Source organism: Hipposideros armiger, unplaced genomic scaffold, assembly GCF_001890085.2.
Source record: "Hipposideros armiger isolate ML-2016 unplaced genomic scaffold, ASM189008v1 scaffold_15, whole genome shotgun sequence".
NCBI lineage: Eukaryota > Metazoa > Chordata > Mammalia > Chiroptera > Hipposideridae > Hipposideros > Hipposideros armiger.
This window is the reverse complement of record NW_017731365.1, coordinates 3,147,903-3,157,906: the sequence shown is the minus strand read 5'-3', so window position 1 is coordinate 3,157,906 and position 10,004 is coordinate 3,147,903. Positions and strand designations below refer to the sequence as shown.

Sequence of the window (10,004 nt, the reverse complement as noted above, 5' to 3'; positions counted from 1 at the left end):
GCGCAAAGATGGTGCCAACTTGGGCCAGTGAAGCAACGTCCTCCACAACTAGACTGAAGAACAAAACGACAGCAACTTGTCTGTTCCCCTTTCCCCAATTCCCCAATAAAAATCTTTGAAAAAAAAAAAGAAATCATGTTGAGTAAAGAAGCCAGACATTATACTACCTATCATGAGTCCATGTATGTGCAAATCTAGAAAAATAAAGCCATAGAGACAGAAAGGAGATAAGTGGGCCTGAGACCAGGGCTGGGAGTGGCGACTGACCACGACAGACCATGAGGAATCTTCTGGGTAATGGACGCATTCTCTCACTTGACTGAGATGGTGGCTGTAAGTCCAAGACATTCGCCAACACCCACCCAGCTGTACACTTGGAACTTTATGGCATATGTACCTCAATAAAACTTTTTGAAAAGTAAGGTAGAGGAGAGGATGAGGAGTAGCTGCTGAATGGGTTTGGGTTTTCCCCTGGAGTGAGGAAAATGTTTTGGAAGTTGATAGAGGCAGTGGTCATACAACATTGTGAATGTACTCAATGCCACTGAATTGTGCACTTGAAAATGATTAGCTTTATGTCAAGTGAATGTCACCTTAATTCAAAAGGTAGACAAGGAAAAAATGACTATACCCATTTTGCAGATGAGAAAATTGGGCTCCAAGAAAGCAGTCAACCGTCTGCCTAAGGCTTCTCTCCCTGTTCCTCAGCCTGGTTCAGAGCCCAGTAGAGGGGAGACCTGCCCTGTATCTCCCCCAAGGGCTCTGCAATTCTGGGGCCCAATCTCCAAAGAGGGCCCTTCTCTCTGGGGCATTTGGAAACCAGAGCTTCCCAACAGGCCTTAGAGTGAGCCCTCAGAGTAGCACCTGCAGGAAATTTCCAAGATCATGAGCTCCATCAACAGACAGGGCTGTGTGGGGGCAGGGAGGGAGCCCCCATTAAGAAGGTGGTCAAATGAAGGGTAACGCACCATGGGGCAAGGATGTGTGTGGGGAGGGACCCCCATCAGGTCCAGCCTGGTGAGGTCTTTTAGACCCTGACAACAGGGCCCTGGGTCTCTGATGGAGGACTGCCCTTGAGGACCTAAAAGGTCAGCACCAACCTCAGGGACCCCAGGAGGAAAGACTCAGTAACTATAGGGCAGTGGTCAAGGGGGACACGTCCACCAGCTACTTTGTGACCAGCAGCAGAGGGGTTAACTCTTTCATGAGGTATACAATTCCAGGAAAAGGAAAAGGGGAGGAGAAACTCCCTCTGTGCTTTCTAAACAGAATCTTCAAAACACCCAGTGTCCCTGTCGTCCACTCTGGGGAGGGCCAGGACAGAGGCCACACACCTGCAGACAGGCAGGCCCTGGGGCTCAGCAGGCTGCAGAGGCTGGCCAGCTCCAAGGTCCTCTGAGGGCACCCACCTCTCTCCCTCTGCAGGGCCTGACACAGCCTCTGAGCCTGTTTCTCATGGGCTGGGGCTTCTCATGGGCGGGAAGCCCAACAGTGAACCCACAGCCCTCCCAGCACCACACCCTCCCTCCTCCTGGAATTTCCGAAAGCCCTAGCTCCCAGGGAGCCTAAAGGGTCACCAGGGACACACCCAGTTCCCAGATGCTCCCCACTGCCTGCCACAGGCATGTATGTAGCCCCAGATGCCCCAAGTCTCTCTCATAGAGCACCCCAGCCCAAACAGGGGCGCTCCTGGCAGCTAGGACCAGTCCACATGTCAGTTACAGGAAATGTATAAAACCATTTCTTAGGTCCAGGAACTCCACTGTTAGAGATTGTCACTCCTTAGTAAAGGCTTAGGTGTTTTCAAAGACTTCAGTTCGTTGAAAGGAAGGGAAGGAGAATCTATAACCCATGGGTGTCCTAAGAGCAAAAATAAGCATGTTGATCTTGGGGCAGGAGAAGTCTAGAGCCCCAGCTCAAAAAATGAGGGGCCCCAGGTTGGGCTGGCAGTCATTTATAAGAGAGCAGGAGAGAGGGGGGATCTCTGGAGAATGGGGGAATAGAGTATGTGATTCCTAAAAGAAAAGTAAGAGACCAGGAATTCCAGTGGGCCTCCCACTTGTATCCTAACAGGGAAATCAGGGCTGAATCAGAGCCCAGACTGGGAGGGACAGAAGGTCCCCAGCACATAGGGTCTTTCCAAATAGGCCCGGAGTGCTGAGGGTGGGACCCCTTCCCAGGTCCATGTATCTGCGCATGTCCCCTAAACACACCAAGCTGTCACATCTTTGCACGGGCTGTTCTTTCTGCTTGGGAAGCCTTCGCTCACCCTTGCAAAGTCTTAGCTATCTTTCAAAACCCACCTGAAGCATCAACCCCCCCACCCCCACCCCCCTACCTCCCGCAAGCCATTTCCTCTCTCCATCTCCAACCACAGCCAGCACAGACCCTGGAAAGGTACAGGTGGGATATGGTATAATGTACATATGTGCCTCTCCCACCTGGCAGGGGCCCAGTCTCACTCACATCTGGTCCCCTCCACCTCATACTGAACCTCGGGCTGGAAACCCGAATCAAAGGCATCCTACTACCTTCCCACCATGAGGCACTGTGCAAGCACCCTGGCCTCTCTGGCCTCACAGGTCTCTCCCTCTGCTGAGAGAACGGCAGTAGCAGCACCTAAAGTTGACTGAGCACTTACTCTGAGCCACAAGCTACCACAAGGCTCTCCATGTACTACCTCCTTTCATCCTTGAGACATCCTTGTAAGGGACTATCATTAACCCAGCTACACAATGGAATCAGGCACAGAAAAGTTAAGTGAGTTGCCCAGGGGCACACAGCTAGTGAGAGAGGGAACAAAAATTCAGACCCTAGTGGTGTAGTTCCAGAGCCAGTGTTCTTAATCAGTACCCATCCACTGGGGGGCTAGGAAGACGATGGGGGTGGAGGGGCACTGTCAAGACAAGCTCTGAGTGGAAGAGGCAACTTCTCTTCCCCGGGTCCCAGCCAAAGACCTAGAAAGAGCAGCGCCTTCTCCCAGCCCCAGCCTGCTGCTGCTCCCAGGCCCATCCCTACCAGTTACAGAAAAAACAGAAGTCCCATCTGCAAGAGCCTTGGCTCTGGAGCAGGGAGGTGCACGCTGCCCACTGAGAGGCAGAGCCATGATTTGGGGCTATTCTTAGCAAACCACTGGCTCCCCTCCCAGAGGCCCAGCAGGCAGCAGGCCCAAGCTTCCATTTGCCCTGCGTGCCATTTCCTGACCCTGCACGGAGGTCTCACAGGGCTCAGAAGTGGCTGGTGGGCAGGACTGAGGACAAAGCCCTCCCGCTTTCAAAGGAGAGGTGCCTGTCTGCCAGCCTTCCCAGAACCAGGCACCTGGCCGCTGGAGCGGCTCTGAAGAGTACTGGCCACAGGCTCCAATCAGAGCTCCACTGACTGAGCGCTCACTCTGTGCCAGACCCCGAGCCCCGTGCTTTCCACAGATTATCTGCCATTTAACCCTCACAACATCCCCAAGGGCTAGGGATGACTGGCCCCATTTTAAAGATAAGGAGTTTCATTTTAAGCGAATTAGTTATGACATTAAGTAACTTGCCCAGGGTCATCAGTGAGTTGGTATCAAGCCATATCTAGACTCTGGGCTGGCTCCCAGTCTCCAGGTTCGGCAGAAGAGAGGTGACTCTAGCCAGAAGGTAGGAGGCCCCTTCCCTGCCCAAGCCCAGGGTTTGGGGGAGGCGCAGTCCACACCAGAGCAATGGTCTCATCAAAGACCCCACAGCACGGCTACGTTTCCTCTCCCCCAGGGATGATCCCGTCCCTGCCAGAGACCCTCAGGCCTGAGCGCAGGAGAGCCCCCAGCCAGATGCCTCCCCTACCCAGGCCACTCACTCACTTCAGGAAACCTCTGGTAACTCTGGGAAGGTGAGACTCAAAGGTCCAAGGAGCCCCTGCTGGCACTTACAGCACGCACCCAGCCCTGTAACTAGGGAGTGGGGCAGTCAAACAACTCTCAGAGTAAAACAGAGAATTCTGAGCCTTTCAGGTTGGTCTAGAAAAGGAGCTACAGCACAGAGCACCTGCACCATCACCCCAAACAGGACCACTTCCAGCACTGCTGCCATATGGAGTCACGAAGATAATGGAGCGGTGCTCACCTCAGACTACATCCCGGTACCCACCTCTGTCAGTGTCCTGGCCTCTGCTGTCAGGTGGCTCAGCAGGTAGGTATATGTGTCTGTGTCCTCGGGGAGCCCACAGCCAACTCCATGTCTGCCCAGGTACTCGAGCCACTTCCGTGTGGCTCCACGTCTCGTGCCTGTGAGTGTCAGCTCACATCCATGTCTGTAGCACATATGTCAGCTCATGTACACATCTGCCTCCCATATGGGAAGGTTCAAATCCCTATGAAGGCGCAGATCTGTCTATATAGTGCCTGTGGTCCACATTTCCGCGTTCACAATGTCTGCCCCTGCACGCGTCTTGCCCACCTCCATTGTCTTGTGTCTTCATCATGTCTCTATCCAGTTCCTGTCTCTGCCCACACACTGTAAACCTGAGTATGCATATGTCTCGGCTCATACCAGCAACCTCCACCTGTGCCAGGTTGACCCTGTGCATACCACCTGTTTGAAAGTGGAGGGGAGGGGGTTCACCCAAGTGCTCACAGTGGGGGCCAAGGGCTGTGGGCTGAGCTCAGCAACTCCTACTCCCAGAACAGCGCCCAAGGCTATGGGCCTAAGTACACTGCCACCTCCGCAAAGTGTTCCAGAAAAGCAGAAATCTGCCAGGGATGATGGGGGAGGAGGCAGAGCCCCAGACACAGCAGAACCTCAGAAGTGAGGTCAGTGCTGCCCCAGGTACCACCCACCTCAAGCCAGCCCTACCCAGCCCACCCACCTCCAACACCCCAACTACAACATCAATGGCCATGGCACAGGACAGCGTCTGTCTGCTCTCACAGGAAACAGTGTCTGGTTTAAGGCCTTCAGCCTCCCAACCTCATCCCCAGCCCCCAGCCATTAGAGGCTCTTCAGAAAGGAAGTGAGAACTTCCTCCCTGCTGGCCTCTGAACCTCCTATAAGGCTGGATCTAGACCCCAAACCTCAGAAGCCCTAGGGCAGCTGGGAGAGTCTGACCCCAGAAACTAAATGGGTTTCTTCAGAATCTACCCGCAGGAAAAGAAAGAGGAAAAAAAAAGCAGTTGGGAGTGGGGCTGGGGTCACATACATGCAGGAAAATTTCCTGAGCCCTCCTGCTGCTCCCTGTCCCTGGAGGTGGTGAGAGGTCCTCATTACTAGCAGGGTAATTAGGAAGGATGGGTATAGAGCCAGAACATTTTAAACATATTTGCATGATTGCATGCATGAGAACGGAATCCCAGATCCCCTCCCCCATCACAGCCTATGTCACTCAGTTAGCAATTAATCATGTGTAGCCTCTTGGGTTTCCACTATTATTACTAGTCCAGGGCTGGTATGGAAGCCCCGTATGAGCAAACTTTCTGTGTGTTTCTGTCAGTGTTCTAATGGGGCTGAGCCACCAGAGGACAGAATCCTCCAACTCCTCCCACCATTACCACCCTCCCAGGCAGGGCCCAGTGCCTAGCATTTAAGAGGCACTCAGTCACCCGGTCTAGTGGCTCTGCATAAAAGCCAAGGAGTTGGTGCCTGGACCTCCGGTTGGGAATGGAAAGAATCCCAGAAGCTTCCTGAAGTCAGCTTTCTTCCATCTCTGACTCCTCAGGCTATAAGAACATGTTCCAACCATCCTGGCCACTTTAAAGAGCTGGGTGCAGCAGGTATCCCACACACCGCACTCTGCTTTCTGACAGGTCACTGCTTCTTCAGGAAAAACCTCTGAAGATGAAAAGGGTGCTCTCCTGGGAGACCCAGGCTTAGAGGAAGCGGGCCAGAGGGGCCCAGAATCAAAGCTTGTGCCCACTGGGACCTCTGGCCTCCTCCCTGTCCATGGGCCTCAAGCCCCCTCAAGATGAGCCCAGGGTAGCCACGTGTGATCACGAGACAGCTTCCCTTTTGCCAACTGCGCATGAAGCCGCGCTCAGGCGCCACCAGTCCACTTCTACCTCAGTGCAAGGGAAACCTCGGGGGAGCGGGGAGCCCAGAGGGCGACAGAGGACCCAATAACTGCTCACTGTTTAGTACTTGATGTCCTGCTTCTCTCCCAGGCACCGATCCCGTGCAGGTTTGAATGGAGGCCCAGAACCTCTCCTCTCCAGGGAGCCCAGGGAGGAGTGCGCTCCAGGGGATGGGAGTGGGCAGTGTCCGGGGGATGGGGAGTGGGTGGTCGGAGCAGCCCAAGCTGGGGAGGTGGGTGGCAGAGAACTCCCAGATCTGCCCTTCCCTCGCCAGCCCCAAATCTGGACGCATTGGTACCTGCCAACCCGTGGCTCCGGGGGACATCCGCGCTTCTGCGGCCGGCGCGCTGCGCCCGTACTGCGGGCGCCAAATCAGGCAGCGGCTGGGCGCACCCCACGCGGGCTGCGGCTCGCTCCTCCCAACTTCCCCAGCCCATCCGTGAGCAGACGGGGCTCCGAAGGCGAGCAGGCCGGGCCCGATCAAGCGAGGCCACCAGAACAGAAGCCCGCGCCCGCCGGCGGTGGAAGCCGCGCGCCCCAACCCCAGCGCGCTGCTCGGGGTCTCGGCGTCCCGCGCCCCCAACGCCGAGGGGCGGACCCGACTGGGCCGCCAATCACTGCTCCCGCCACCCGCCAGCCGAGCCCCAGCCCCAACCACCGAAGGGGCGGGGGGCTCGGATTTAAAGATACACTCACCCTAGCAGCGTGGAGTTAAGCATCCTGAGCTGCGGCTCTCCAGCGGGGAGGGAAAGGCTGGCCCCACCTCTCCCGGCCCGGCTGCCTCCTTCCGCCCGCCCACCCTCCACCGGGAGGAAAAGTTTGGGGCGGGGGAGACGGCCTGGGAAGCCAGTTCCTCTTCCCTTGTCTTTAGGTCGATTCTTTCTGGAAGATGCCCAAACCCTACCTCCAGCCTCCCCAGCTGCAGAAAAAAGTAAATCCTCTCGGCAACACCTCTTCCCAGACTCCAGTTCCCTGGAAGATCGGCGTGCCTGGAATTCCCTCGCCCCTCTCTGCTTGTTAAAGCCAGGCCGAGCCTCGGCGGGACCGAGTCGAACATTGGGGCGCCAGAAAAAGCCTCACCGTGCTGTGCAACCTGAGCTAGGTGATTGCCTTCTCTGGGCCTCAGCTACCCCAGGTTTCAGCGGGAGAGCCCTTACAGAGCACTGTCCGCTCAATCGTGGGTTTCTCCCAAGACCTGGACACCCAGGGAAACACACCCCTCAGCCCCCGCAAGAGAAAAGGGAAGAGAAGGGAAGAAACTTCGGAAAGGGAAGGGGTCCCTCTGTCCCCACCCCACTCCAGTCTGTAACACACATACAATCCCCGTCCCCTCCCCTCCCCCAGGGGAACCTGCCCCCGCCTCCCAAGCTGCGGGAGGCTGACACTGCGCTGCAGCCCAGCCAGGCCCACCCTGACGCCCCAGCAGCCCACGCCCTCCCTTGCCTCTCACGCCCCCCTTGCCTCTCATGCCCCCGTGGGCATCCACGTGCGTTCACACTCTACCCCTGCTTCCTCTCCGGGAGAAAGGGCTTTGTTGCGGTTGGTGAGTCACTTCCTCTCTCTGCTCCACACTCAGAAATCCTTATTCCTCACCTGTCACTACCTACCTCCCCGCCATTCAGGGCTGGAGCGGGTTTGGGTGGAGCCCAGGTCTCCCATGATGAAGGCAGCTCAGGTCTCACCTTTGTACAACGTCAGGCCAGAGGGAGATGGGCTGTGAGCATGGCACTCAGGCCCCTAGAGCCCTAAGTGAGCCCTAAGAATAAATAGACAAGCAGAATGGCTGTCATTTGTGGTACTCTTACCAGGTCTCCAGCACCTGGGCCTCAAGTGCTTCTCCTGGATGATTTTATGAGGTAAGTACTTTTATTATCCCTATTTTAGTGGCTGTGGAAACTGAGGCCCAGAAAGACTTGCCCTCGGCTCCAGGCCTCTTCCTGCCCTGCCCGAGGTGTGCAAGGAGGAGAAGAAAAAGAATGTCCTGGAGTGGCCTTGGGAAGCAGATCTGACCCTCAGAGTCCAGCCTTTAACCTAGGCTCCAATTGGCTCACAGCTTACTGACTCTGTAGCCTGGGAAAAGTGGCATAAGCTCTTGTATCCCCAACCTCCTCATCCATAAGATGGCCTGTCCTCCTTCCACGCATAGGTGAGGAGGCAAGAAGCCGGGGCATGTGATGCCCAGGGTAGGGTGCCACATCATAGGCTCCATCCGTGGGCACTATTCCCTTTCCTCCTCCTCTCACCATACCCCACCTCCTGTCAGATTCGCCAACTGATTACTTGCCATCCTGAGGATGCTGCACTCCAGGATAATGCCCCCTTGCAGCCAGGACTAAGGTAGGGGTGCACATGTGCACTAACACATGCATGCACACAAACATGCACACCTACATGCATGCACATATATACACACACACATATACACTACTCCCTGTCCCTCACTGTCCAGCAGATGCTGGAGTACGTAGCTGTCTGTCTCTCTAGACCAGCGTTTCTCAACCTGTGGGTCGCGACCCCTTTGGGAGTCGAACAACCCTTTCACAGGGGTCACCTCAGACCATCAGAAAACAAAAAGACATTTACATGACGATTCATAACAGTAGCAAAATTACAGTTATAGAGTAGCAACGAAAATAATTTTATGGCTGGGGGTCACCACAACATAAGGATCTGTATTAAGGGGTCGCGGCATTAGGAAGGTTGAGAACCGCTGCTCTAGACTGAGCTCCTGGAGGACAAAACTCCATTTCTGAACTATCTCTGGTCCCCAGCGCAGTGCCTAGCACATCACCATTCATTCATTTGTATACACCATGCAACAGCAGGTGTTCTTGTTAAATCAAGCAGAAAAGCCCAGGGCAGAGATGTCCCCAGGAGAACCAGCAATCACTGGCCTTCTGGCTCCAACAGATAGCCTTGAGGTTCCGCTGGTAGGCCCCAGAAGTAGAGGACTGGGGGCTTGGAGGTGTCTCGTGGACAAGCCACAGATGCATCCAGACCACAGTGTCCAGCCTCACCAGCCCACCCCCAGCCCCTGAGGCGCTGCCAAGTCCCGCTCTGAGCAGCAAGCCCTGAGTCCCTAGCTGCCTGCTGGCCATGGGACTGGGCATGTCCCCAACCACAACAAAGCCTTCTGGACCAGATTTGCCCCACCCTGGGCCTGGAAGGGGGAGGGGGCTGAATATTGAGAGAGAAGAAGGAAGGAGCACACAGCAGTCCCAAGAGAGCATTTTCCTCAGCCCCAGGCAGAAGGGAAGAATCAACTGGATCAACTCTCCACCCAAACTGCTGCAGAAGCTTCCTAAGAGGTTTGGAAGCTCGGAGCAGAAGCCCAAAAATCCCCGAGGAAGAATCAATGGTTCCAGAACAGAACCTATCCCCACTCAGCCAGCACCCTACCTGCATAATCACCACCCCGTATCCCACATGCACAAGCACCCAAGATACCACCTTATTGTTGAAAGAATGCCAGGGCCTCGTGTACATATACATGTGTTTGTGTGTGCACACATATATGCTCGTGTTGCTCATGTGTGAACTCACACTTGCAGAGATGTGAATAAGCCTATGCATGTTTGTGCAAGTGTCCAATAGGCATGAGTGTGGATATACGAGTCAGTATGTGTGTATATTTGAGTATGGGCAGTGCACACACAAACCAACTTACCAGTCCAAAACCAGGCAAGCTGCTGCAAAAAGATCAGTAAATAAGCCCATTACTTACTCTTCCAGAAGAATCATCTATGGCCATCCACAGCCCCCTCCACCCAAGCAAGCAAAGTGCTGGTGCTCGTGGGAGATCAGTCCCTGCACAGAAACATAAGCTGTGGGTACCTCCCAATTCCCTCGTGAGAACACTCAAGCCAAGAATTTCTTCCTGACAAATGGCTCGCTGGAAGGCAGAAGCAAGGTCATTCTGAGTGATTCATGATATAAAGAAGATAACACAGTGCCGGCCGAGTGGCGC

At 55.0% G+C, this 10,004-nt stretch overlaps 1 protein-coding gene and 1 long non-coding RNA gene across 3 annotated transcripts in view; one reads left to right on the top strand and one right to left on the bottom strand.

Moving 5' to 3' along the window:
- The window catches only part of PALD1 (phosphatase domain containing paladin 1), an 88,634-nt gene extending 81,970 nt beyond the window's left edge, over window positions 1-6,664 (bottom strand). The window contains exon 1 of one of the 2 annotated variants that reach the window (XM_019626210.1): window positions 6,336-6,664. The gene's annotated coding sequence lies outside the window, so the exon portion shown is untranslated. The remainder of the gene's footprint in view (window positions 1-6,335) is intronic. The other variant, XM_019626217.1, reaches the window with a different exon arrangement.
- Window positions 6,665-6,981: 317 nt separating this feature from the next.
- LOC109372777 (uncharacterized) lies at window positions 6,982-9,966 on the top strand. The gene is made up of 4 exons (XR_002122094.1): window positions 6,982-7,139; window positions 7,846-7,893; window positions 8,301-8,374; window positions 9,770-9,966. It is a non-coding gene; the product is annotated as an uncharacterized LOC109372777 (long non-coding RNA).
- The last annotated feature ends 38 nt before the right edge of the window (window positions 9,967-10,004 follow it).